The sequence below is a fragment of the Strix aluco genome, chromosome 10 (genome assembly GCF_031877795.1).
Source record: "Strix aluco isolate bStrAlu1 chromosome 10, bStrAlu1.hap1, whole genome shotgun sequence".
NCBI lineage: Eukaryota > Metazoa > Chordata > Aves > Strigiformes > Strigidae > Strix > Strix aluco.
Genome location: NC_133940.1, coordinates 13,489,682 through 13,516,757, shown reverse-complemented (window position 1 = coordinate 13,516,757; position 27,076 = coordinate 13,489,682). Strand labels below are relative to the sequence as shown.

Below are 27,076 nucleotides of genomic sequence, written 5' to 3'. Positions count from 1 at the left end.
CAAAACAGGATCCTGCCTAAAGAAGCAGAGCCCTAAACTTAAAGCAGAGCAGACAAGTATAAAGGCCTGGTGGCTACAACTGTCCCACTCTCATGGACCAAGGGAAGCAGACTATTTAAATACCCTCAGCACCCCGACTGTCCCAACAAATATCCATCCTTCAGCTCTCCAAAGAATTACATACCATTCCTTACTCTGCACAGACAGGAATTTGCTTTTGCATTCAGTGAATGGTGGTTGGGTTTTTGGTTTAAGAAACAAAAACATGTATTTACTGAAAATCACACATGACTCTTGTGATGAGCAAAGCCATTTTAAACAGTCCAGAACATGGAGGAACCACCCAGAACACAGAGGGTGTTGTGTGGACCCCTCTTCAACACACACATACCGAAATCCAAAAAAGCCAGAGACTGACGAAGACTGGTAGGATAATCACAATAAGGGAGATTCCTCATGGGAGACCAGAGTAGCTGTCTTTTTTTAGCTTAACCAGAGACTGAGAGGGGTCAGCACTGCAATCCAGAAATAACTTGAAGGCAAACACCAAGGAAGAAAAATAGCTAGTCAAGATCAGTGATTAGAAATAAACAAAGAAGAATAAAAAGGCCATAAGTAAATTTGGACTGGAAATTATGTTTCTATTACCAGAAGGAGGAAGCAGGACCTACTTTTCAATAGAAAGAATGGGGGAATGAAACCATTAACTATCTTCAGGAGTTTATAAAGCAGACTCTAGGACATGGTACCTGCAGTCAGAGAGGCTGAATCAGGCACCCTTGAGCTTCCTCACTACACTGGGTGCTCAGCTCAAACCCAAAGAAGGAAAAAAAAATAAAATAGAGGAAAATGTCAACGTTCACCTATGCTGTCAAAAATTGTTCATTAAAACTAGGCCACAAATGCAGCAAGCTCTGCAGGGAGGAATGCCCAGAGGAGAAAAATGGCATCTTGGTGAACTCAGGCTCCCTGATCATTTGTGCCTCTCCATCACAAACACAGACATTTGCCCCATGCTCGCTCTCTGGGATGAATTGCCAGTTGGGATTTTTCTATAGCACGTCTACAATGAGACATCAGGAAACTCTGTAAAAGCTATTGGAATAACTCTGCCCAAAAGCAGTCTCTTGTAGTGGAACAAACCGTTAAGAGGAAAAGTGGTCAAGTTTTTCTGGACTCCTATTTAGTCTCTGTAACTAGAAGTTGCAGGAATCAGAAAAGAAGAGAAATGTGTCCATCTTTAGTTACAACTTTTCAAAGGAATTGTGCTCGGTGTTTTTCCCCAACAAACATTCTTCATCATTTGCAAGTTATGGCCCTAGAGACATGGAATGCAGAAAGTAGGCAAACACATAGAAGAAAGCAGAGTGTCTACTTCTTAAAATCTTTTTTAACATTTTACAACATACAGTGCAGAGAAAGAAAGAAGGAAACTCAGTTGGTCCGAAATAAGCAAAACTAAGGGTTTATTTTCTAAGCTGAGAGAGGTCTAGCATAGCTTATCTTTTTTTTTTAAAAAAAAAGGACATGATACCCTCACTCATTCAATACTTTAATAAGGATTCAGTGTTCCAGGTTTGACATGGAAGGATTATATGCTGGTTATACGATGCTTTATGCAGACATTCTCATTAAGGAAACGGTGATATCTGCCTGGAGACTTAGCCTCCTCTGAAAGCCTGGCAGTGCCACTGAATGACTATTTACTGTGACCAAAACACTAGTAAGGAGACAACATTCTCGTGTCCTTACATGCATGGAGCCTGCGATAGTATCTTTAACTTGCCCCATGAGGTAAAAAGATAAAAGGGAAATGAGAGAGTGAAATCAAGAAAATGGGTAAAAAATATGTGGGGAGGGACACAGCAGAAAGAAACTTTGTGCAGGAAACAAATACCTCCTTCTTGTACATCTCCACTGCCACCATCTCCAAACTCTATCCATGTTTCTCTTTAATATAATCTTCCTATTTTGCAAACACTTCAAAAATAAATAGAAGCCTTTCTGTCAAATATACAGTGAAAAAAATATAAACAGGTTTGTCTTTCCTTTCACACTTTCCTTCTGTCTCACCTGCACCAGACCTAGAAGATTTGTTGGGAGATTTGTCAGTGCTATGGAAGACACTAGCCGGGCTGAAGGCAGCTGGCGCAACACAAGCTCCCACTTTCTGTACGCTGCAGCACCGGGGCTCTACCTACGACACAGCCAAAAGCTTGCAATTTCCTGTGACATTTTAGAAACTGGTTGAGAATCACCTAGAATTTCTTAAGGCATTGAAATATGAGGTGTCCTACCACAGAGAGAATTTAATCTGAATATGCCTGCAGACACAGCACGTGCACACACAGGCAGAGATGCTTTCAGTGCTCACGAACAAAAGGGTTGCTCAAATATAGCTGGCTCTCAGCTAGAATCCAAGTGACTGAGGAAAGTATATCATTACTCTTCAATCCATGCATCTTCAAAGCACCCTGGTCAGTAATGGAACAGATCCTCTGAAGGAATCACTGGTACCTCTAACTCATTCCTACTACTACCCTGAGAAGGAATTAATCTATATCTCAGTTTCTAGGCACTCACTGAGGGATCAGACCCCCACGCTGCATGGACAAGCAGGAAGGATGCCTGTCCCTGTCCCACACCACTTGCAAGCCCTGTTACTGGCAGCACAGCAGTAAAGGAGATGAGAGGACTGGGAGCTGAAGCAATGGACAGCACAGCCCAGAAGCCAAGCCTCAGTTCAGTTCCTGTCTGCCTGGTGCCAGGTAAGAGCAATGCATAGGCCTCTCAGCAGAGAGAGGCTTCAAGGAAGTATCAAAAAAACAACCCAGTAAAAGGGTGGCTACCTCAGATTTGATGAGTTTTCCAGAGGCATAGGGATGTGACTGGAGAATCAGCAAGTGGATCTCTTGGGACTAACAGAGCAAAAATAATGGTCAACATCTTGAGCCAGTCATAGGTGAGAGAGATGCTGCCTGGTGAAGAGCCCTAAAGACCAAGCTCTCACTTTAAGGAGGCAGTTCCTTCCATTTTTCAAAGGACAGAAGCCAGAAGCCTGTCCAAAAATATTATCAAGAGCTACTTTAGTTTAATCACAGAAGCAAACTCAATTAAAAGAGATGGTACAGTAGGAAGTTGTGCAAAGTAACTTATCGGACTTCTTTTTCTTCTTTCCCACAAAAAAGAAGGTGCTTGGCAGTCCCATCAGAATGCCTTTGATCTCAAGACTGATCTAAGCAACAAAACAAGAAAAAACGAAAGAAAAAATGAAAAAGGCTCTCTGGAAGAATGCAGTATGCATACATCTTCCCTCCACATACTGCTTTGCCTCTGCCTCCCCAGACACAAGCAAGTGACACCTGAAAGCTGGCAAGGTACAACACAGAGAACAGCCCCACATGCCCTGACATGCCTCAGACACTTTCATAAGGCTCTAACAGATCCTCCATTCTGCTCTGTCTTTGCTAGATATGTTAATAAGTGATCAAGGTTTATTGTGCTATAGTTCCATTTCACAGCCATACACAGTGCTCTTCTCAACAGCATTCTCCCTCTTAAATTCCCAAGGGTAGAAAAACACAGTTCATGGGGTTTAAGGATGTTCTGTATTTTTAATTTTGAGGCCATCATCACTGCTAGATTAAAACTGCACTGGCTGAGTCTATCTACAAAAATACAGTTATCAGCCCTCCACAGGCTTGCAGAAGGTCAGGGCAGCCAGGCAGGGAAACCTAAAATTCAAGAAAGACTGTCTGTGCATTAGGTCTTAATATAGAAGTGCCTTGGGTATTTCAACACTTACTTAAGGTTAGGCATGTGAGTCCTCTCACTGAAGTCACAGGAGCTATTTGTGGGCTCAGAAGTTAGACACGCATTAAGCACCCTCCTGACTTGTGACTTCAGATCATAATGTCTGTGAAGCAGAGTCCACTGCTCAATACCGCCTTGTCCAGCCCTTTACATGATGATCCTATCTGCTCTGGGATCTAAGAGCTGCTATATAATAATTATTTAATTTAAATGACATCAATTGAGATGAGCCTTCAAGTTTGGCTTTTCAGGAAAAAACAGAAAGCATTCATACAAGCATTCATACATGCACATTGCCTCTTCTGATGTCAGCAGAAATTTTGCTGCTGATTTCATGAAAACCAGGATTCATGGTTTTCATGCAACATTTAATGCTCCGAGTGTCACTAAGTAAAAGTGGGACTGTCCCAGACTTCCCTACAGTCGTTAAACAACAGAGTTATCAATGCTAAAGGCAAAAGCAGAACTGTAAACAGTGCCACTTGCAGTAATGATGATAATTGGAGGAAAAAAAGGAGAATTAGTATTTCTCTGCAGCACTGGATGTTCCTAGCAAATGCTAGACATGGCAACAGTGTTCAGTGACAAACACAGCTTATTGTTCACAGAAGGCTTTCTCATAATCACAGTTTTTTTACCTCTTTAGCCTTTATTTTACAAGATTTCTGCCTGGGTTTGCTCTGGCCCTCTGCAATCTGGAAGCTGAACAAGCAGCCACAGTACAGCAGAGAGCTGGAGACACTAACCCTGAGACCTGGGACAGTTCCTCGCTGTCAGTCAAAACCAAACCTGCTGCTTCAGATCCCAGCAAACCCTTCTCCATCACAGGGCTGCTCTGCCTGGCTGGTGAGCGAGCAAGCACCAAGTCTGAGAAACAGGCAAATATTTAGTGATCCTTTTGGCACGAACACTCCTGTTGAGGGGAATGAAAAGTTCATTTGTATTCACATACAGTGAGTGGTTTGTACAGCTACCCCTACTACTGTATATCACATACACAGGATCAGACCGCAGGCAAGGGAGAAAGTGGGTCGTTAAGTCACAGAAATTCAGTCAACCTGTCCAGATATGAGTCTCAGGAGAACATTCAATTTAGATAGTTTCCTCAGCCCTCCTGAAGCTCTGTTTATGATCGATTAATCTAGACATACAGAAATGATAATAACTTGATAGATCTCAGTATGCAGGAGGTCATTTTTAAAGCATCATTATGAGCATTAGAAAGCTTTAACACTCATGACACCATAAGTATAATCAAGCCTCACCTGGCATTAACTAGCATTGGGAAGAGTGTAGTGGGGGGTAGTTTGGTTTAATTCCTAATCTAATTAAAATTCTATTTTGTTTCATCAGTCAAAGCCATCTTCCATTTTAAAAGCATAACAATGCATACCTGCAATTATGAATTATGTCATTTCCTTTAAAAGCAACTGCTACATTCAATAAACTCCTGCACCTTGGTTGTCCTCAGGGGGAGAACATGAATTACACATCTCTAATACAGAACTTGCCAATTCTGACTCCTTATAGCCCAGTAAAGATGTAAAATAAAAAATTACGAAGGTGGAAAGCTCACAGCTTTTCAGGGCAAAAGCACAGCTGTATTTCATACCTCACAAAACTTATTCTGTGCAGCACAAACTTGAAAGTAAATATATGGAGTGGGGCTAGGGGAGGATGCTTAAATCTCTTCACAGTTGCCTAGTTCAGTTACAAAGTTATTAGCCTCATTGTGAGAATTACAAGGCAAAATACCACATCCTGAATAATTCAGGAAGTCAGATTGAAGGATGGTAGCAATGCCTTCTCACTTTAAATCCTGTCTCCCTCTTCCCCATACCAATCTCCTGTGACTCCACTAAACATAAAGCAGCAGGCGATAAAAGAACCAGCCATTACTACAGACAGCTGCATAAAGCCCTGCTCCCTCCCTTCTCCCCCATGTGCCTGTCAGAAATGACTCTCCGCATCCATCCTTCTCTTCTTTCTGCTGACTTGTGAATGAGAAAGGGAATGCAAAGATTATTGATCTGACCTCCAAACTCAAAAGCGCAGAGCATCCCCAGGCTCCAACAGAGGAAATCCCAGGTAAGGTTGTGTTAAGAGTGTCCTCTATCTGGCAACACTTTGTACATCTGACAAAACTTTCAAGGTGCCCATTATCACAGATATGGGGTGAAATCAGAAAGTCTGACTGGGGTTTATAAATCCCGGTTTAACACATGCGCACCACGATTTATGAACGTGGTACATTAATGGCTGGGCTCAGCATCACTAAATCAGTCCCTCCTGCTACAAGTATGAAGTAAAGATGGATAAATCAGAACATTTCATTTAGGGTGATTTACATTGCAGATAAATCAACAGGGTGATTTGTTAACACGTTGCAGGATCTTCTAATCTCTTTCTGGTTTTCCATCAATCAAAACTTTTTGAAATTACATCACTAAATCCCAGCCTAGAGGGGCAGGGCCATAACTCAAGTCTCAGGGGCAAAACCAAGCAGGCTTACGGTGCGGAGTGATGGTTTGTTTGGGCTGGGCGGGGTGATGAGGCAGCTGGGTTCAGTTCCCTGCTCTGGGACTCCCTACAAAATCTGGAGGCCAAACTTTGCATGGGATCCACTCTCCTGTCTTGTTCTACAATTTCTCAGTCCCATGCCCCCATGCATGGAAGTGAGATCAGAGCATGTTCCCCTGAGGGTTGGATCATGATGAAAAATACCTTCAGAAGAGCACAGGGTGTTAAACACTAAGGCAGCTACACTGCAAGGCAGTCAGGGATCCTGGCCACCCTGGGGGGCCATGAGAAGAAGCTGAGGTCTCCCTCCAGGTGACGGAGTAATCATTTATAGATCATAGGGATAGATGGAAGACAGGGTGACCTAGAAGAGCATAGACTCAAGAGCATTTCTATGAGTAGCTCCAGTTGGGCTGTGCAAAGATCATGACCGAAATTTTCACATTGAGGAAGACAATTTGCAGAAAAACACACTGCCTGCCCCCAGGACACACAGTTTCCTATAAGTCTGCTGTAACCATTCTGCTTGATCACCTTCATAATACCAGCCATAGAAACAATTCAGAAGAGACAGTAGGAGAAGAGGGCTGGAATGAATGTCCTCTGAGGAGTGGCTAAGGACTATGGGTTTGTTTAGTTTGAAAAAAGGAGGCTTAGGGGTGACCTCATTGCTCTCAGCAGCTTCCTGAGGAGGTGAAGCAGACAGGGAGGTGCTGATCTCTTCTCCCTAGAATCCAGTGACAGGACATGTGGGAACGGCTCAAAGCTGCACCAGGGGAGGTTTAGACTGAATATTAGGAAGTATTTCTTTACCAAGAGGGTGGTCAGACACTGGAACAGGCTTCCTAGAGAGGTGGTCAATGCCCCAAGCCTGTCACTGCTTAAGAGGCATTTGGACAATGCCTTTAATAACATGCTTTAATTTTTGGTCAGCCTTGAGTTGGCCAGGCAGTTGGACTAGATGATGGTTGTAGGTCCCTTCCAACTGACATAGTTCTATTCTATTCTATTCTATTCTATTCTATTCTATTCTATTCTATTCTATTCTATTCTATTCTATTCTATGCTATGCTATGCTATGCTATGCTATGCTATGCTATGCTATGCTATGCTATTCTATTCGCTCCTAGTAAGGGAATAAAAAAAAATTCAGTCTTTGATGTACTGGTATAATTTTGGAGGACTGTGCAGCAGAGGAGCTGCACAGAGCCAGCAAACAGATACACACCACATCTACTTCTCCAACATCTTTACTGAACCATTTCCATAGCTCCAGAATGGGGCCCTCAAGGGCAGGGAGGCCCCAAGGACAACTTTCCTCTTGCATCTCAGGATGGATGACTTCTGGTCCTGGCTCCACCCTCGGTCTGTTCCCCATGTCATTCTCAGTGCCTGTTCCCTCAACTGTGAAGGGGAATTAGGAAAGTGGCCTCATTTATAAAGCACTCTGAGATGCGCTGATGACCAGTGCTCTAGAGGAGTGATTTGTTCTTCAGGCACAACTTCTGATCTCCACGGTTGCTCAGTCTTTCAGCACATCCAGATAGCTTAGGAGTCAGAACTAAAGCGCTTATGCTATGTCTCTGTATTACATCTCACAGACTTTATAAATTCTCTATTTACTCCTTCCAGAAACCAACAAGTTTGGTTTCTTGTGCAAAGCTGGTAACTTCTCCACCACAGAAGCATTCCAAGTTAGTCAGAACCCAAAATACGAGAGCCAGGTATGCCTCTCTAGGTTTCACCCACAAACAGTCAGGCCTTGGTGGCTGCTGCTTTTCACATGAAAAACTACTGTCCTGTTTGACTAACCTTCTGCTTCAGCTTTCATGTTGTAGTGTGGCACTGAGGAAGCAATATTAGAGTAATCTGCAGTTCAGCAGACATGAAGTTGATTAGCACTGTACATGAATCACTGTCTTGACCTTTGCATCCATTTATTTCAGCAGAACATTCATCTGAATTGATCTAAAGGAGCTACTTTCTAAAATGCTGTTACACTGATGCAAATAGTTCTTATATAATTTCTATACAAAGCAACACATTCAGTGCTCTCCAGGAAGCCATTCACAAAGTCCTGTCTGTAAGGACAGAGAAGCAGCACCAGAAAATTAGGACTGACTAAAAGGCATTTGGTTGGGTTTTTATTTCCCTTTACCTTAAGCACACATGGGAGATGTCAGAAGGGAATGCCCCGGCCTCCACAGAGCAGGCACCACACAGCAACAATGGGCCTCTCCCAGGGCTGGACGTAGCAGCGTCCTGCAAGCCGAGCAGGATGTCTCCCTCCATGTCAGATAAAGCCAGAGCTCATGTCGCACACCAGGCAGTGATGAGGGCACAACCACCCCCTCTTCTGCCCTCACAAAAGCATCCCTGTTCTCCTCCTCACCCTGCCCAGAGTGAGAGAGGAATATAACTTCCACTCAGCAGTGCTCTCACTGTTGTATGTATATACAAATACACACAAAAAATACAAATTTATATATACATATATGTATACATTTTGTTCATACACGTATGTGTATATATACTTATGCACATATACACACATATAAATGCTGGACACAGTTGTATGAACTGAAAGAGCTCAGGGCACAGGCCCAAGTGCTTTACTCTGAGACTGTCCAAGCCCAGAGTATCTGTTTGTTCCTTTCCTCACTGGTCCAGCTGTGGCAGCAGAGAAAACATTATCCTGATAAGACTGTGCTTTTAACAGTATAAGTAATTTTGATGAGGTGTCTGTGTACAGTAAAAGCACAAAGTTTTGCTAGAATCACTTTTCTCCCCACCAGGAACAGTGGGAGAGCAGGGCATGATGGTCTTGCTCCAGTGGTCCAAGTCCACACCTGAGCTAATGTTATCCTTAATTTATCCTACAGGTATATTCAAGCAAAACAAATCAAAGAACCTTACTCCTAGAGCCTCAGCCTCTGTAGTCTAGAACAACCCCCTTCAATCCCATAATTATTTTAACAGTTTGGCAATCTAGCTGGATTTTGCCACTTCTGGAATGATTTCACAGTCCAGAGATGCTTGCTGAGGACAAAGCAGAACTAGAGTGCCATTACTTGATTAGATAACTTGTGCTTTTAAGTGTACTGCATGATTATCAGCACATAAACCACCATAATGGTTCTGAGCTCTGGGAAGACCCATGTCTCACATTAACTGCCCAGCCCTAGTATGCTTTGGCTTCTGGATATAGGGCATATTCAAAACCTTACCAAGTGCTAGCACAAAGTTCTATCACCTTATTTGTGTAGTCTCTCCCACAATGGTGACTTGAGATCTACCCTTCAAATATTTACACACACACTTCACAGACCAGACTAGACACTGTTGAAGCAGAGCTGTGAGTATGCATAATACACCTTTTTTTTCCGATGATATTGTTATGAAGTAGGAGGTGAGATTATTCACATGTTAGGCCTTCAGTCTCCAGGGAACTGTCTATGGTTTCTATATTTATACTTTCAGGGTTGTCACAGAAAATAACTGCAAGAGATTTTGATCTTGAAAACTGATGCAAATTAAAAAAAATCTGTGGCATTTCCACCTCATCCCCAAAGCTGGGGGAAATAGAGGCTCGCAGAGTTTTGCTCTCCTTTTCCTTAAAACAAAAAGACAGAGCAAAGCAGCAGGAGGCCATCACACAAATGGCAATCATAAAATTGATCAGGCTATCAAACAACTGTCATCAAGAAGTGGAAAACAGATTAATGAGCATTCATTATTGACTGGTCAAGTAACCTGGCAACAGCTCTCTTCAAACGCTGACGACAGCAGGACTCTCTAATCATTTCCAAGCAGGACAGGACCTTTCTTATGCCACTGGTCAGCACAGCTCTGGGATTTTGCTCTTCACCATGTGGGTAAGATAAAACAGGATTTAGATACCATGCTGGCTGCTGTCTAAGCACAAATATTCCAAAATTTGAATTCCCTATCATGTAAGCACCAAGAAAAATGTGCAAATCTAGATTAAGAGATGCACAACTAAATATTTTCAACAGTTTATCACGGGTTGCTATTTTAGGGAATGCTGCCTCTTACCAAATGAAAACACTAATAGTAAACTTTTGAAGATGAGCAACAAAAAAGTGGTGAAGAAACAAAAGAGTTCACCTGGTAGACATCTTGGTCCCCTGCTATGTCAGTGCCACTCTGAAGCCAGGAGAACTGTTCAAGTTGGAGGGGCTGCAGGCTGGGCAGACTCTGAGGACATTCCTGCTCTCCAGTGTACTGCCCAGGTCCATTGTATTAAGCTGGGCACTGACCTACCCCGATTTTACATATAGCTCAGCGTATGTAGCATACACACAGATTATCTTTTTTGTATCTGGACAGTTCAGATAGGATGCACACACATTCAGGGTCGTTGGCCCATGTGCTCATGGCTGGCTCCTGTTCAAAACAGCCTGGCTCCAAGGACCTTCCAGGCACAGAGCAGAGGATATTTATTTTACCAGGTTTCTGAAGAAGTTCAAAACATTTTACAAAGGGCAGTGAAAGGAGTGGAAAGCACCTTATATCAGCAGTTGGCTCAAGACACATGAACTTGATGGTTTGAGTGCTGCCAAGATTGGGATTTTGTTGTTATTGTGCAGCAGATGAACTGCAGCTTTGTATAAAACAGGTATTGGTGGTTGTGTTAAAAAGAATATTCTACATCAATGAATCAAAAGTGGGTGGCTTCTTGGTTTGCTTGAGGGACTGCTCCAATCAGGTAAAAATAAACAAAGACAGGGATGAAGGCCAAAGACATAGTAGGGAAGTCCCATCTCAAGAAACCTCTGTACTACGTAACTACAACTCACACCTGCTCACTGTCCCACCAGGTATGCAGTACAACCCACATTCATTCATCTCCCACACACGGCTGAGGAATTCAATATCACCATCGACTCATGCACGGCAGAATGAGTCCTGTGATGCCCAAAGAAGCCCAGTCACAAAGAACCAGAGCAGCCACTCACTCCTCTTCTTTGTACACTGACACTGCAGGCTCACCTGATTCCACCACATGTGTTATATGTGTCCAACTCCTTGGGTACAAAACAGGGAAAAAAGAAGGTGAAAGGGCTGGTGTGGTCTTACACAAGCCTCTCTGTCCTCTCCCGTGCTGCCCCTCCTGAAGGAACTGAAACACACAGCAGAAGCAGCTGGTTCTAAAACTTACAGAAATTTATAGAAGCCTTGCCATATGCTTTGCCTTCTGCATGGGGACCCACCTCTTCTTCCCTACCCCATGCTTCCTTGTTGCATGATTCAGCAAGGCCTACGAGGGATAACAGCACTAGTGGTGCATGTTCCACACAGTAAGAAGTTCCCTCTGCCTCCATTTCTCAGGTCACTTTTGCATCACTGAGAAGCCCCATGAGCTGTCCTCCAGTCCCAATTGTCAAATGATTATAAAGGGATGTAGGGTACTTATGACCATTTATACCATTTAAAGACCTACCCCGTGGTTCACATTTGCTCAGTAATTTTACAGAGGTGATATGAAATATGGGTCAATGTTTAGAGTTCCTTAATATTAAAAGATTGATTGTAGTAGGGGGAAATTAATAGCGCAGAACGTGCAAACATGATCCAACAGAAGCAAGTGCCTATTCCAAAAGAGCTGGGATGCTGCTGCACAGAAAGAACCAGCATTTATCTGAGTGTCCTTAATAATTGAAGAGTCCACTTTTTGAGCCAACTCTAAAATAAACATCATCATCAGTATTGCAGTGAGGCCTGCAAGACCCATCTCCCAGGCCAGGACCCAGAGGACCAAATAAGCATGACCAGCCTTCCCCAATGAGCTGATAAACAAAATATAGAGCATGAAGTAACATGCGGGTACAGCTAAGGATGCATATGGAAGAAAGAGGAGGATTTAGGTCCAACAGTCAGTGATCAAAGACCTCCCAGTAGGCTAAACAGCCTTTCTGGTTCATTCAAGTGAGATAATGGGAGTGAAGCAGCTCCTCACTCCCTCCTAGCTGCCACTGACTTCCAGAGTGGCTGAGCTAGTGCCTAGCATCAGGCAGGTTGGCTGGAAGCAGCTTTAGGAGACTGGGCAGGTAGGAATGAAGGAAAGGAATGGGGCAGGTAGGAATGAGGGAAATGTGTCTGACAGGAGCGAGAAGGTGAAGGGCAGTGGAGGGATCTTCAGAGAGGAGGAAATGCAGTCTGAAGGGGTGACCTTTGCAGTATCAATAGAAGTGAGGTAAAATGAGATTTGACAACTTTCATTGTTCTCTGAGAAGGATGATGCAGGGAGATGAGACAGAAGATAGAGGGGACCTGGATGAAAGAACTTTATTTGTACCTAGTCTTTAAAACAAACAAAACCAGCAGCAGCCTCTCCGTATGCTCTGGATGAACTTGACAAAAACATCAAACTAAAAAAAATGTCTGAAGATAACCCAAGCACAGATCATAATTTAGTCTAAGCCAGTATCAATGATTCAGGTAACTGCAAAGCTCTACATTCACTGAGACAAAACACCATTATTAACAAAGAAAATTAAAGGTACTTGCTCTGAGGTCAGTGAGATCGGAACATGAAGGAATTGAGTTCTGCTACCTCATTTTAATACCATATATTTTCCTAAACAAGTATATCATCATGCCACAAACCACTGTTTTATGTGATAGGGGCAAACACCCTCTCTACTGCCCCTTCATCAGTTCAGTCCTCCCACTCCACATCTTCCTTACCGGCAGCACCTTTTTTCTAAACTGAGTGAAAGTAGAGGTAAAAATACCACTACCAAAAAGAAAAATGAAAGATAATCCCAACTCTTGCAATTGTTTGCACTGCTAGCGCCCCCCTGACAATCTGTCACAATTAATCACTCCCCAAAGGGAAGCTGTTCTGGGACACTGTTCACAGTGTTGTGAAGCCCTGTTTGGGACCAATTTGAAAATAACATTTCACCAAAGATCCAAAAAATGCCCCAGGATAACCTTTAGCTCAAACTACCAGTTGAGGTCCAATGGCTTGTACACACTCAAGTAACCTCTTTCCCTCCCACCACCTTTCTGCTTCTGGCTTCAGATTTCCACAGAGAAGAAATTAATAAACTCAATCCCCACAGGCCATTTTATTTATTAATGGGCAAATTTCTCTCAGTTCCTTCACTGCTTTTCCCATAGCTACTAGACAATGTTCAGATGCCCTTCTGCTTGTGTTATCCATGTACAGCTATATTTCATTTAATTCAATTATACGTGAAAGCCACAGGAAGCCAATATGACAACTCCACCAGATAATCTTCCACTTATCTGCCACAATTTCATCCATAAGGTGCTCTTCTCATCTTACTTCAAGATTCCTGACTGCCTCGTGGTCTAATTTGCTTATTTTAAGACAAAAGCAGTAATTTGTCTTTTTAGTCATGTCAAAGATTTTTGGATGTAGGTAGAGATAAATAAAGTTTTGAGATACTGTATTTCTTAAATAGTCAAACACTTTTCATACTTTTAAATTAGAAAAATTTAATGGTTAATTTTCAGCGCTAGGAGAGACATCAGTCTTACTGAGTGCTTCTAACAGATGCATGCAAAAAAATCACTGTGCATTGCACAAAATATAAATAACTAAAATAAAATAAAGCTCTATAATTATATGGCATTTTAATGGGATTTTATAATTGTATTGCATTTTAATGGGATTTGGACAATTAACTCCCTTCAGCTCTTTGCAAATCTCTGCCTTAGGCATTAACCTTGTGCCAGTATCCACCCCAAACCAATGTGTAAAACAAACTCCAGGGTGACTTATGTCTCCACTGAAGTATAGTCACCTCCATAACGAAAAACAGCCACCGCTGACCTGTTACAGTGGCTGGAACACAAAGCAGGAGCGCTCTATTTAGCCATAAGCCAACGCGGGATTTCACCACACAAGATGTAATGCCAAGAGCTTGGGACAAGTAGCCCCATCCCATACATTTTCTTCTGCTCCACAGTCCAGCAAGGTTGACTGAGAGGGAAGAGCATCATTTCATCAGTCACTAATGCCACATCTTAAATCAATGTGGAGGGGGATGTTGCCTTGGGAATCTCCCCGCTGAATACTAACCTGTGCCAATCTGATTCTCTTTTAAGAGCTGGCAAGGCAGGACAAGTTCACAGACATAAACTTATGGGTCAGGAAATCTAAATTCTCCCTGGGAACTACATTTCTAAATAAAACCCATCCTTTCAGTGCAGTGCTATTTATAAGGGCTGCAAGTTTATGCTGCTCATTCCCTATTTAGTTTAGCCTTTCTCTAATATTCATTATCTCACTCTTGACTTCTTGCTGTCTGCATATCCATTGTCACCTCTCATTTAGGAGTGACTCATTCTTAAAAGGATTTAGTCAGCTGTGAACAGCCAAGCTAAGTACTGTGCATGGCATAGCCAGGGAAAGAGAAACTCTAGAAATGTCTGGGCAGATCTATTTAGATAATCTCAACTGCAGACAGAGCAAGTAGGCAGTGCAAATAACCCACCTTGAGTCTCTGGGAATTTTACTCCCAGAATTTAGGGTCAAATTACTGTTGCTGTCATATAGACTTTAGACTGTGTAAAGGTGCAGAAGCCTTCTCCTCCACTCCATCACTGCCTATCATACCCCTCCAAAGCAGCAGCTATTTATTTCCCTTTCTCCTAAGGGCAAGAAGGAAAACAGAACATTTTACCATCTGTCCAGAAGCAGTGTCCAAGAGCAGAAATTTGACCCACTATCCTATTCTTCTACATGCCATAAAAAAACTTTCCCTGAGGAGAAAGGGAAATAAATAGCTGCTAAGATCACCATCTTTTGCCCCTTGTTGGAGCTGTTGGGGCTAGTTCCTGGCTGGGCAGGGGTGCCTTCTAGTGGGACTCATCTGAAAACACGGCTCTGTTAGATCTCATCTCCTCAGTTTATGGACACCTTCTCCCCTGATGAACTGGCTGGATGAGTGGCTCACAGGTGCACAGGTGAACTGGGTGAGTGGCTCACAGGTGCACAGGTGAACTGGGTGGGTGGCTCACAGGTCAACCCGGGAAGCTGCTTATGGCACAGGAGCTCAGGAGAAGCAAGAGGCTGCTATTGGGCTTGAGGGAAAAGCACACTGTGCAACCCTTACATCTGTGGGAAATGACAAGCCAGACCCAGAGTCCAAGATGTCCTCTCCCATCAGCTCTGTGCTTACTCACTTGGGAGAGGAAAGTAAGCCCTATATTAAATGAGAATTTACTTTAAGGTTTAAGAGGGTGGCTGAGGATCACAGAGGTGTCCAAAACGCCACAGTAGCAAAATGCACCCAGCTTCTTCTTCAAATGAGTCTAATAACCTAGGAAAACCTTGTCAGTCTGAATATACTGTAAGTTAGTGAGGCATGCATTTAGTCCCTGACAAGGCTGACTTCCATGGTGCAGTCACATGCAGCACAACCAGAGCAGATGACAAGTTACCAGAACACCTCACCTCTCTATGGCATAAGAATATCTCCGCTTTGTCTGCTCCCACTTTTTGGGTTCTGTTCAGAAGGACAAAGTAACTCCACCTCTTTCTTCATCACCCATACATACACCCTGTGCCCACATGGGCTGGCCATGCACCCAATTCAGCTATGTAGCAATGGAACAGCTTTCTGCAGTCACGTCTACCACAAGGTCAGATCTCCCTGGGACTGTTCTGCCAGTTCCTGGGACTGAAAAATCAACACTGCCTTTCAAATTCCAATCTGCAAAACAAAGCCATCCCACAAAAACCACAACCAAAGAGAGATAAAGGATGGGAAAGAGCTAAGAATCACCCTGTTCTTCTACCCTTCTTACCAAAAAAGGACAAAGTCAGAACTGGTTTTGATCAAGGCCCTGTTGTAGCTGAAAGCAGTACATTTGAGGGATGGAAAAGGCAGGCAGATAAATGGTTCTAATTTTGGCATATCCTGCTTACAAACGCACCACATAGTAAATCACCCCAAACCAAAGCAGACGCCAGCAGAACTGGTATCACAAGAGCAATGCTGAATCCAGGTCCTGGTCTCAGTATCTACACCAGAACAAAACACTGCACACAAGATGTCCACAGCAGTACAGTCGCTTGGACTGTGCTGATGTTTCTTTTGTGTTCTCCTTGCTTACAACTCCTGGCAAATTATATTCCTCACCAAAAAAAAAAAAAAAAAAAAGTTTGCTGAAACTAGAAAACTAGGATGCTTGCTGAAACCAGACTGGAAGAGTATCAGACAAGTAAGTGTTGCATCTGCAAAGATGAGCATTTCCCTGCAGAACTAATTCCAGAAGCAATTTTCATCCAATTAACAAAGTGAAACAAACTGTTGCTAGGCCTAAGGAATTTGCTTAGACAATCTATTTGGACATTGCTTCCACAGCTTTCATTACAAGAAGCTGGCAACATGAGTTCTCTTTCCTGAAATCAGTAGGATCAAACAAGAAATAGCGTCTCATGGATCAAAACCGCACATGATGGCAACCGTTACCATCCAAATTACACAGCAGCAAAACAACAGGACAGATACAGTCAACCAGATCATGAAACTAAACCTGCTTCAGAAAAAACTATAGTGGGTTTTGTTGGATGCAATACAGTTCGGATTGCAAATTCTTAAGGATATCACAAGGTATAGCTCCACCACATTTCCAAAACAAAATAAAATTGAGGAAAATCGCTCTTCCTACAGAAACAGGAAAAACAAACAAAAAAAGAGAATGGAGACTCATTTCTTAAATAAGAGTTCCCTAAGAGTTGTTCAGCTTGCTTGCTTGCTCCAGTCACAGCTTAGTATGTGTCAGGCTAATCTTGTGGATAAGAATGGGACAGAATCTAGATCATTCTATTTCTTCTTCTCCCTATTTAGGGTAAATTTACTTTTCACAAAGTGTACTAAATTGGAAAATACTGGGCAGGGAGCCCCCATTCCCACTATTGCTTTTCCTGCTGTTATTTGTAAAGGCCTAGGAGAGTCCCAAAAGAGATGATAAATCTCTCCTCACTAACCTATGGTAAGACAAGGAAATCCTTAGCAGTCTGGTATGTAGAACACATCACGAAGTAAAGTAAGACCTTGTAGGAAGAGTGCTTTCAGACTCCAAATGGTGGTTGTGTCATCATAGCATTAAGAAACAAAAATCAATTTGCACTGATCTTTTGCAAAGTTGAACATTTAGACCATCTCTTTGGCAACAATCTGGTTGCATCTTGAACCCTTTCCCACATCTCCTTGCAACAGTGAACAAACAGCCCTGAGCAGCAGGGACTTTTCTTCTTATAAAAACTCTTCACCCAACTTTTACACCCCTCCATCCCGTAATGATTCAGAAAGACTTTGAAAAATATTCTTTGTGATTAGCAATCCAGTCCAATTAGATTCACATTGTTTCTCCTTTAGCTCAACTATGCCTGCAATCCTCTCTTTAGCTCTGGTTAACCACTGTTTGTCAGTCAGGTCCAGCATACAGATTAAATCCAAACAGCATGTTCCCCGATGGCGTCACCACCCTGGATGCTCTGCTTCCCCTCGGCAGTGCCAGACGCAGGAGGAGGCAACGCAAAAGCGCCCAGCAAGCTCCTCTACCAGGAGACAATAACATCCAAGGTGCTTCTCATTAGAGCTTGTTGAAACTCACATCCCACTCTCAACTTCCAGCTTTCCTCCCTGAATACAAAACGTATGAAAAGCTCATGGGGAGAGGAGGAGGGAGGAGAGGGGAAGTTAAAATTTATGTAATGAAAATTTTTCAAAGCTTCTTCTCTTTTCTACTCCTAAATGCAAAAATAGGAGCAAGGAGATTGATTTTCTTATTCTTTATTGTCCCCCCTTTTTATCTTCTACCTTTCCAAGCTTCTTCAATTTTGGCAAAGTTAGAGAGTGGCAAAATCCCACTGTTGCGTTTTTCTCCTTCATTTTGCTTTGGAAATTTTACAGAGAAGTTTTTGTTGGCTTGTTGTTTTTGTTTTTTTTTTTTTCCAAAAGAGTGGGAAAAGAAAAATGCAAAAGAAAATATCCCTAAAAAAAATGCAAGCTTTATTCATGTAACTGCATCAGGAGTTTAAAAATGCTGGGGGTGGTGGAAAGAAGCATTCAAGAAAACCCAAAGAAAGAAAAAAGTAATTATTTGTTTCTGAAATAAAGCTAGAGTTTTGATTCCTTTCCACCTCTCCATCAAAGAACAGGAAAGCATTTTATTTCAATTATGCATAATTTTCTACCAAAACCCTCTTAGGGGGGTAATAAAAAATAATTTTAATTCTGCTTTTTGCAAGCACAGCAGTTTGACACGCACCATGAAAGGTGCCTGGTGTGCTATTGCCACTACAGTCCACTGTATCATATGCTGAAATGTCTGTCCAGAGCGCTCCTTGCTAGAGAGTGGTTCTGGTTCTCCTGTATCTTGTGAAAATCACAGGGCTAACAAACTGCAAAACATCCTTGTCCTTGTCTGTACATACAGAACCAGTCAGTAAGATCACCCATATACAATGAAAGTATTGCATGTGCATTAACGGTCTTCCCCTGAGTCCCTGAATTACAGTTAAATAACCAGTAAATTCTGCACTGGTGTACTGTGCATACACGTTATACCAGACTTTGTAACCAAGTCAAGATTTTCAAACAATCCAGGGAGCCATTATGGAAGCCAAAAAGCAGCTTGACTTTTAGATCAAAAAGTCTTGAGCTACACAGGAACAATTCTATTAAAAACACACTCACTTTCCTAAAGGGAGACCACACATGCCCTAACAGTTCACCTTTAGTTAGGAAATTCCCTTTCACCAGCAATCTGAATGCACGTGCTGCTTGCTTTCATCAAAGAAAAATTTAGCAGGCAGGGAAGGATGGGGAGAGGTGTTGGTCCTAGGGGAATTTGTGAGCTACAGAATCAGAAAGTAATTTCTAAAACTGTAAACACTCCAGCAATATATGTGCATTCCCCAGGAAGGGCAGGTCCTGTGACTGCCTCTCTGTCAGCGAGGAAGCAGCAGGAAGACAGGACCAAGCCTGCTGAAGGACAACCGGGATCGGGAATTCACCTGGCAGGGGGCACAAGAAGGAAAACACAGCAGCAAAACAAGATTTGGTATGGAGACATTCTGCGACTCGTGCCGTATCAGGGCACGCATTTGATTTTCACACTCAGCCCCCACGCACAGGTCCTGCCCCGTCTGCCCCCAGCAGCGAGGGGGGCAGTGAACGGCTGGGCCGGTGGCTGGGACATGTCCCAGATGCATCCAAGCACAGAAGCCTCGCACGGGAAACCTCCCTCCAGCACCCACAGAGAAGAAGGTACGAAACCAAAAGCTTTGTCAAGTGAAGCATCTAACAGGGACAGATGGAAAAGCAAGGTTTCCAACGAGCATTTGTGTGTAATGTAGCAAGCCCAACACAACCCTCATTCCCTCATTGCTCCCTCAATTCATGCACCTCACCTCTCCCCTGTCCCTCCTTCCTGGAAGGGTAGTGAAGGGTGAAGACACCTCTGCTTTTCCTGCTTCTGCTACAGGACAACAGCTTCCAGAAACCCAGCAGAGGGCCAAGCAGAAAGAAATGAGCTTTAGTTTGCCCCAGCACCAACTGCCAGCCTCTCCCGGAGCTTCACACCCCACCCTCGGGCTGCTCTAAAGCACCAAGTGCCTCAGCCAAACCCCCTCTGGCTCTGGGAGCGGGCTATGGTTCCCATCCTGGAAGAGTCTTGAGGTCTGATTCAAGTGCTTTTCTACACAGGCAAATCCAGATCCAAATTAACATTCAAATTCAGGCCCAAAACACTGTGCTAGTGTGTCCAGCACGAGGTGTGAAAGGAGTTGTTCAGGCTCAGGCTGACTTGGCAGTTCTCCTGCTGCCAGGAGTGAAGAGAGTCCCCAACCCTGAGGAGTCACTCTGTTTGCACCACTAACCAGAGTGGGTTTGCAGGAGGTCAACTGGCCAGAAAACAAGGCCTTGGGCAAAGGGAAATGAAAATCAAATGGGAAGACAACATAGAAAGATGGGAAGAAGGGAGCCACAGGATGCATGACTGATATTTTACAGTCTCAACCCAAGTTTGCTGTCCCTAAAAGCCCTAAATATGGCAACAAAGCACTTACAGGCCCACTCCAAAACTACCAAGAGCAGTAGGAATCATCTCACTGGGTTTGCGGGGTTCAGGTCCACAAGGCAGCGCAACATACATGTTTCCCTGAGGGTGTGGGCAGGATTGCTGTCAGATCTCAGAGCAGCTGAGTCTTGTGAACTTCACCGATTTCCCCTCTGAGGGCTGGGTGCAGAATTCCCCACCAAAAGCCACATTATAAGGTTCTCCTGGGAATGGCAGATCTTTCCCTGTCTCAGTGGATGCCCAGGAGCATGGACTATGCTCCTGATAACAAAGACGTGTCTTTCTAAGCCTGAGACATCCCAGGCATTTCCCAAAAGTTTGTGTGTGGCTCAGAACAGTTACCTTTCAAAGTAATGTCTTTTTAATTTGCTTAAGGACACTTTGTGGTGCCATTAAAATATCTCTCCTGAAAATATGCTATTACTCAGCTTGGAAACGTAATTAATTAAACAACATGTACAATTTCTTTTCAGCAGCTAATGCAGCACAGAGGAAGATGATCTGCCATGTTCTTTCTTACTTCAGTGCCACTTCCAAGAAGGTCTTAAGTTTCTGGGCAAAGAACCCTGTCCTGCCGCCCACTACACCTTTTTTGATCACACAGAATGATTCTGTGCAAAAGGGGATTCTCTCAAAGAGTGGACGCTGCAGCCTAAAAGCCTCACAACTGACTGCCCTCTTCATTGTCTTTGCTTCAGAGCTGCCAAAGCCGCCAGCACTGGTAAAATTTTTCTACTTCTTCAAATCCTACTAATGTGTTTTTCCTTGAAGACACCTCTTGGCACATAATTCTTTTAGTCCAGCCCCATTGCTTTGTATGCAATGAGGTCTTTCAGCTGTTATTCATGGCCCATTTTTCAGTTTGAATTTCCCCTTTCTCTCTCAAGGTAAAACAGAGAAGGAAAGGACTGATCGGGTTTTCTAATGAGATTCTTCAGACTTGCTTCTCTGTTTCTCTGCAAGCTTTAAAAGCAGGCAATAATAACCTGAAAAATTAGCAAACTGTTGTCAGTTTGCCACACTTTTCTAAATACCAATTTCCATTTTCTCCTTATTTGGATGTTTCCTAACACCATTCCTACAAACAAAGGCTTAAACTGAGTCACAGTTTAATCCACTTCCAATTATACTGCTGAAATGAGAAAAAAAAAAAAAAAAAAAGAAAAAGGTGAATCTTGAGGGGATCAGTGCTTTGCTTCCATGAAACAAATGACCCCACTCAGCAGTTTGCTAATTTATCATTGTTCATTTTAAAAAGAAGCTTTATTGGACATTTAATACCTTTTGCTTCCCTGGAAATGCAGGGTTTGCCTTGCCTCTCCTACACAGTAAGTCAGAAGAGAGCAAATCCACCAGAAGTGATCTGACTGCTCTCAGTGTTACTAATAATACTTCAGTACCAGCAGCTCCCTGATTGTATCACCAGAAGAAGTCACTGATAAAGGACACCAAGAGGCAATATCCCCTGTGGAGATTGGGAGCATCAGGTAAATTCCTTCATTGCAGTCTTAAGTGCTCAGGGCTTATCAGCAAGGCTATGAGGACTGTGTTACCTTGTCAGGAAAAGACTCGGACCTGCTGGGGCAAAAGACAACTGAATCATCAGAGTTCAGCTAAGTATGTCATTTAACAGGAGCCTACGTAGTTGTATTACATGACTCACACAAGAGCTTTCCCTCTTGCTCCTGGAGCTGGTGGAGGGCACATCTGTGTGGGATCTCTGCTGGGATCACACAGGCTGGACCATCACACTACAGACAAAACCACCAAGACAGTCGTATTTTGTAGCCTCCTCCACACACCTGAGGAGATACAGGCCCAAGGAAATGTTTAAAGCCCTAAAGGCCAAATCTCCAAACTGCAACCATGCCAGAATCCTCCCTCGAGTTTAAACATTGCTGTAGTTCAGCTCAAAATGCACAGTACTGGTTTGACACAAACCCTGTCTGCAATCAGCTGGAGCAGCTTCCCTCCATCCCCTCTTCCAGCATCAAAACTCAGCCTCAGCCACACAGCAACCCTCCCATGCAGTGAGTGGTCCCCCAGCCGGCCCCCTTCTCTCCCCCTTGGAGAGGCTGGGAAAGCAGGAAATCTTTCTTGATCTTCTGTTAACAAGCCCCCTGTCACAAACCCATATTCCAAGGACCAGGGGGAACACTAATTAAAGGAGCAAATATGCCCTGGTTTTGAATATGCAAGGGACTCAGCAACACAGCCTGGATTTCAAACCAGCTGGCTTATTGTGGGGCAAACAGCTGCTTGATTTGTCAGGCTCCATTGCCTGTTCAGCCCAGCACCGGGCTACAAATACACTGAAAAAGAGATTTCCACCAACACATGCGAGACTCTAACTTGCCCTCCCTCAAGCAGGCACATAAGCCATCCCTTTAAATGGGGTCAGTGTTAATTAACCCACTTTAAGCGCCTTTATACAGTAAAAAGAATACTTTTCTCTTTCTGTGGACACACAGCTTCATCTGCCAGCTACCACTGCATTGTACAAAACTGAGCTCTCTTTTTTTATTTGCAGGGAGAGGGATTTTGTGTACCCTCCACATTCAAGAAGATCCCCAATAGACAGAGAAAGGCCTCCTGTAACAGGAGAACAAGTAGGTGGAAATACCAGCTTATTTCACTGAAAAGCGCAAGTAGAATTGTGGAATGAAAGGAGCTTATTCAGAGCACTCTGTTAGGAAGGTCTGGCTCTGCACTGTTCACAGAGGGACTTCTGGGTTTGGTGTATATGTATTTATTGGAAAAATGAGCAGTAACATATATGTCATGCACCCATGTTACGGACTCTCCTTTTTTTACTGCTATGCACACACACAACTTTTGACCATCTTTACTCAAAAGCCAAGTCATCTTCTTTCACCATCAAAAGACCTGCAAAGCCCAGAGGACCTGCTGGAAAAAACATTTCTTTTACAGCATCTTTTAAACATAAAAGGTACCTCAAAGTAAAGACTGAGCATGTGACTAATTTGTTGCCAATAACTCAAACACAGATTCTCATGCTTCATGCCAGACTTACCTGTAAAAAAAATCCAAATAAACAAACAAAATATACTGATTTCCCAAATTTTATGTCAGGCAATTTCTCCCTTTTATTTCTGTTATAAAATTTTAGTTTATTTTAAAACTACAAAACATTCAAAGCTTTAAGTGCTTCTATTATTTCTGGTAATTTGCTGGCCTTGAACCTGAACTTTCAAAAAAGCCTACCTTCACTGCAAAAAGACCAAAAAGTGTATTTACAGGGAAACTGTTATCCTTAGATTAAAGTCTAGCAGAGATGCAGCACTGCTGTCCTGACCTTGAGAGTGCTAAATGAGATAAGCTCCACTGGGAAGCGTACAATGAGGTTCAATCAGTGACCTTGAGGTAAAAGCTGGAATACCACTAACCCCCAGCACTTGAAAAATCAAGAGTCAGGCCTCAAAATAAACACACACGAACAAACAGCAATCTTGGGGTTGGGGATGGAGGAAGGTTTCTCCTCTTTAACATGCAGCTGGCTCAGATTTCCACTTACTCTTCGTAGATGGGGAACATAGGAAATTACTTCCTTAAGGGATGCTGAGAGTCTCCTCTGAATCCAAGAGCTGAGGTCTTAAGGAAAACTTCAAACCAGCAAAATTTGTAATAAAATAACACTGCAAGATGGGCTTTGCCTCCATTAAGACTTTGCACTGGTATCCACACATCCCTTTTTTCAAACGAAGACAAAATTTCCAATTCTCTCAGTTTTACTTCAGGATACTCCTCAGAGAAAGATCCTTCCCGGCTTCCCTTTGCTATCGGGTGTTTTTCTCTACTTCCCCCTCCCTTTAACCTAATTTGTTCCTTAGATGTAAATCTCAGCTATGTGAATTTCATAACTGGTTCATAATATTTTTACATTAATATTTTACATTATAAAAGACCAAAAAGACTATATGAAGAAGCCCCTCCTGTTATTTCTTGTTTCTGCCTTAGAGAAGACAATGTTGCTTAACAGAGTTCACATTTACCATGACATACTGCAGGTACGGTAAAGCCCTGTATATGCCGTGCTATCTGCATTTCTTTCCTCCACCCCCCAACTGTGTACGTCTGACTACTGGACCCCAGGCACGATTTTAATGGGTGATGTTTATAGGTGTGACAGCTGGAGTAAAGTACTTAGCACTTGTGAAAATCACGTCTCTCATCTCCAAAGCCAACCTGGGCATTCAAAAACCATTACTCAGATCCTAAAAAATAATGAGATTGGCTTAGAAAACAAGATGTTTTTAGAAATTATACGTTTTATTTGCCTTATGGTATTTCTGTCTTCTGCAGCTATGTATTCAAGCCTTCCCTTTTTTTCCTTTTACAGCAAGGAGAACTAGAAACTTTCTTCTAAATGAAAACAGAGAATCTTCCCATAAATCACCTGATTTCTGGAGCTAGGGTTTTAGGAAAAATATACAACCTCATCAGACTGATGATAATTCACAGAAGTGAATAACAGTGCATAACCCCATTTTTTCTTGTACAAGTTTCTTCCAGATAAAAAAGGTATTGGAAATGTTTTCTCCTGCTGTGAATGCTGTTGGGCTGGATATAGTCTGTTACCCAGTCTCACAAAGGGGACACCTACATTCAATAACCAAGCACATTTGCGCTTGGACTTACAGATCTATACAAAATGTATTTCAGAGGAAACCTCTTACATTGTTGGAATTGTCACACTCGCTTCATGCAACCTGAGATACTGCAGAAGACTTTGTGACTTTTGGCTGTATGAGAGAGACATCAAGGCTCTACTAAACCCATCAACGTCTCCTCAGGTTCGGGATGGGATAATCAAGTAGCCTGCAGTCTGGCTCTTCAGAAGTCCTTGATCCAAACATTTCCAAAGCTCTGGGGAAGGCTTAAGGCAAGACTTAGCTTTGTATCTTACTCATTTTGAGGGTGAGAGATGAGAGAGCAAAATATTAATTGTACATATCACATTACACCAGCATGTCTAAACCAACCTACTCCTCCAGCACTCCCATATACCACAGGACAAACTAGCCCTAAGCTGATAAAAGCCTATCAGACATCAGAGAGTCTGATAGGTGGCACACTATGGATGGACTTTCAAGTCCCCCCTTGAATTAAAAAATGCAAATGATTCTATAAAGAGAGGGAGTTTTTAACATATATTTATACATTTCAGCCTTGCCCCATTCTTTGAGTTCCACTGTTGGGATTCTTTTCTGGGAGAAGGGGGATGGCAAGATGACACACCTATTAGTGGAAATAATCAAATAAAAACTTGACATGAAACAAAAGTCTGCGCTCTCAGGATCTCAAGTTGGCAGGAAGGTCACACTTCCATCTCCTCCCTTATGATTCAAAAGCAACCCCTCCCATTTAACTGGACAAGCCATGTCCTTGCACTCTTTTGCTGGCAGCACATAAGTATCTGTAAGACAGCACTGCTCAGCAGTAGCCTGACCAAATTATAAGATGTGGTGCTGCTAGATCAAGATGACAACACAACAAGACAACTGAGATACTCAACAGGTCACCAGGCTGAAAGATTTTAAAAGCTGTCATGGCTGTTTCTGAGTTATTCTTCTAAGGTGTAAGTCTACTTCCTTTTCCAATAAGTTTTCTTAGATATAGAGCAGCAACATACCATTGTCATAATGATGCAAAGGACCACAGGCCAGGGATCAGGACTTGGTAGCTGTTTATTGATGCTTCACTTCCTACACTGTAACCAGAATCAGTTTTGGCTGGAGACGGTACAGCTAAGGACTAATCATGTTCCTACTTAAGTTAATGGTAGTTAATCTTCCTACCAGCTTTACCTGTGTTGGACAACTTAAGGACGTTCAGCTGTAAGTGCAATCAGAGATGGAGTTATATGAAGGTGGAGAAAGTGGGAGCTACAGCCACTGTGAAAGAAAAATGAATGCAGGAGTAAAGATCATCACAATCCATCCTGCTTAAGATAATTTGAGAGACATATCTTTATGTAACACATTTTTGGAAGAGATATGCATATTTACTGCCTCCCTTTTCTCCCTGCAAACTCCCCATGCTGCTCTAATAAGAGTCCCTGGTAAAACAAACTAAACATACATAGCTTTTCAAAGAAGGCATCAATGCCCTAAAATAAATAATCCTTTAAACCCTTGTGCATTGCAGCACTTGCTGGGCCTTAGGCAGGGAGAAAACAAGACAAACTGCAGCTGTGAAATATGAAGTAAGACAGGAATGAGAAAACATTCCTTTCTCCTGAGGAAGCATATGCAGAGCTGCAAGCATTTTGATCCACCAGTTTAAATTAGACCTTGCAAATCAGTTGCCTTGTTCACACAGAGAGCTGAGAAACAGTCCTTGCTGAGTGCACGTAGTCCGGGCCTGTAAGTGAAAGGTGTCCCTGCAGCCCCAGGAGATGAACAGAACCGGCGGGAGGAAAACAGCAGCCTTGCTCTTCCTGTCTCCTTTGCTATTAGTTTTCTTCAGCTTTCTTCCTCACCTGTATTCGGCTAGAACTTTTATCTGCTTAGAAAAGAATCATGACTGTGCACAAATGGAAGGATGTAAATCATGCCACAAGATGACTTTTAAGATTTACAGATGTTTTAATCTGCAGGTAGAAAGTGAGTGCTCACAAGAGTTGTGGGAA

General features: G+C 42.8%; 1 protein-coding gene across 1 annotated transcript in view; it reads right to left on the bottom strand.

The window, feature by feature from the left end:
- PAK3 (p21 (RAC1) activated kinase 3) overlaps positions 1-27,076 on the bottom strand; it is a 150,410-nt gene that overhangs the window by 108,541 nt on the left and 14,793 nt on the right. The window lies entirely within an intron of this gene.